This window comes from Cyprinodon variegatus, unplaced genomic scaffold (genome assembly GCF_000732505.1).
Source record: "Cyprinodon variegatus isolate N-32 unplaced genomic scaffold, C_variegatus-1.0 Scaffold373, whole genome shotgun sequence".
Classification (NCBI taxonomy): Eukaryota; Metazoa; Chordata; class Actinopteri; order Cyprinodontiformes; family Cyprinodontidae; genus Cyprinodon; species Cyprinodon variegatus.
The window spans coordinates 350,899-353,781 of NW_015150826.1; positions in this window are offsets into that span (position 1 = coordinate 350,899).

Here is a 2,883-nt window from a genome sequence, read left to right on the forward strand (position 1 = left end):
CAAACATCCCGTCTAACTTCTGTCTGTGTTCCTCGTCTCTCCCTGGCTTCTGGTTTGGTTAATCCCTGATGTCTCCTTGGTTCTGGTACGTTTGTAATTTTCAGATGGACTCTGATTCCTGCTTCTGGACCTTTGAACCAGAATAAACAGACTTTAATTCACCTCTGCCTACTGGTCTCTGCGTCTGGGTCCTCCACACAAACAGTGATTCATGACATATCCATTACTGTATATTGGTTATTTATTCTCCAGGTGCACAGTTTTAATATTTTATTGTCTATATTTTAACTCTATACTATGATATTTCTGCTGCTGTAAATTTGCCCATTGTGGGACAATAAAGACATTTTCTATTCTATTCTATAAAAGGGGTAGAAAGATATAAGTAAATCTAAACAACGTATGTATAAAGAATATATCTGTAAAATCTCTAATATTCAACAACCAAAAAATACGTAGTTAAGCAAATTGTACAAAATAGCAATTAAAAATTAAAGTTTTAACAGATTTATAGTCCCCACACTGCAAACTATTCACATACTAGTATTATATTAAACTGCACTTCCAATTTTCACCACTGTTCGGCGCCACATAACCTTTCCTCTGATCACGGAGCAGCCGGCTTGCTTGGACTCGCAATGAATCCTGGGATATCCAAGGATAGCGAGGATACATCGGACCCGTCCTTCAAATCGGTCAAAAAGGAAGCATTATAAGGCTGCATAACGAGGAATCTTGGAATCCGACCTCGGCGCCGCGCTATGACGTAATCGGTGTTAGGTTTATTCAATGATTATAAAATGAATGTCTGTGTGTGCTTATGAAACATTCGCTTCACTTTTCCTTGTGATTCAGTCGTGGAGCGTCCCGTCTTATGACCTGATCAACTGTCCTGTCAGAACAATACTCTGTTTGTAACCTTGTGTTATGTTCTGTTAATAAAGCGCTCTGCAGAGGAGGTCCGGTACAGACAGAGTCTTGGATGCAACCGTCTCTCCTCCTGCAGGAAGTTATTTGAAAATCCCTTACTGCGTCTTCCAGTTCTTCTTTTACAAACCTACATTTTTGAACCCAACAATCGGCCTTGGAATCTGGCCTTTGGAGGAAGCATCCCATGAATTGGAACAGAGCAAAAATCCTTTAGTTTTGGTGTGTAGCTCCAGTTTACCAGGAGTACTTGAATGCACCATGCTCCAGTTAGAGGGACTCAGAACCAGCGAGCTGCTGGAGCTCAGATCCCAGGCAGTGATGTTTACATTCAGCTTCCTGTTACTTTAGAGGAGCAGCTACTTACCTTATAGCTGCCGTCATATATAAGGTTCTGGTTCGGTCCGCTTCAGTCAATGTCCTCAAATAAAGGAGCGGTGAAAGCTGGGAGTCGTCTCTGCTGCTGGCGTCACTTCAGAAATCTGCCCTCCTAACTCATTCTTCATATATCTTAACGTTATAATTTAAAACCAACCCGGTTGCAGTGATCAGATCACCTTTAATAGGATATAGATTTACAGTCTGACTCAAACACTCCGATACAGATTTAAAAGTCAAATATGGAGAGAAAATCCACAAGATAAAGGTAAAGAAGCCAAAAAAATACATCAAGAGTAGCGGATTATGCATGAGCTGTGCAGCAAAAATACAAAATAACAGAGGCGTGGGTCAAACAAAGGCAATACATTATTACAATACGGGATATACGAAAGAAAATCAGCTAGATGACAAATAATGGATGTATGTACAAACACGGCCACACGGATACTGCATAATGGAGGCCTGACGAAAACAGCTGGAATATTAAAGCCTTGGGATAGTGAGAGAGCGACGTACAATATATATTTATATCTCTATACATAGAATACTTTGTGAGACAAAAGGCACTGAGAGAGGAGATCGCTCCTCCATGGGAAGTGCTGATGTTGGGGTTTTATCTGACCGGATCTGAGCTGCAAACTTTATGTCTTCTCTGAGGCTTAAACGGGATACAGGAGAGGATATATGGGGATCTTTTTATTTATTTTCATTAATCTACAGCTGCTTTGGCTTTAAACTGCTAAAAGGTTTAAAATGGAGCCACAGCTGGAGCTAAACGCTCCAACATTTCATGTATTAACATGAAACCAGCAGCAGATCGACGCCTCTTTGCTCCAATCGGAAACTAAAAGTCTGGAGCGGAAATTTATCGCATGTCGGCGGCCGAAAATGTGACAAAAAACGGTTGAATGAGACGATTGCCTCCGTGTTAGGAGGCTGAACGTTGAATATTCGTTCCCTTTGGTATCCTCAGGAATAAATGGCTTTGGTTTCAAAGGTTTTGGTTCTCACACGAACAATTCGAGGTCATTTCCTGTAAAATCAGACAGTTTTACTGATAAGCGGAAGAAGTGCTATGAAAGTTGGCTCAGGTTTGGCTGAGTTGTTAAAACCAGGTCATGTTATAAAGGCATTCATTAATTAGTTTTTTCCATTTATTTTCCTTAATTCATATATACAATAGCTGCCTTAGGTGGTTTTACTTCTGTGTTTTGCTGCTGGACGGGTTATAAAGTGATGAGACATGGAGGATGAGAGCCTGGTTTAAATAAACCAATGAATGTCTTTTAATCTAGTGCAAACAGAGTGCAACAAGTATTATTCTAGAAAAAAAATAAGTGCTAAAGTCTTAATTTGTGCCCGTTTAGTTTTTAAAAAGTGGCTGTAACGCTTTCTTTTACAGTACATCAACAACTATGTCATAACATGATAATAAAATAGCAAGTTGTACTTTAATACTAGGTAACAAAAAAAGGAATTTTAAGGTAAAGTCAGACTTTTTAGATTTCAAACTAGGGATGCACGATATTGGGATTTTGGCCGATATCCGATATTTTAAAACTCATGTAGCCGATA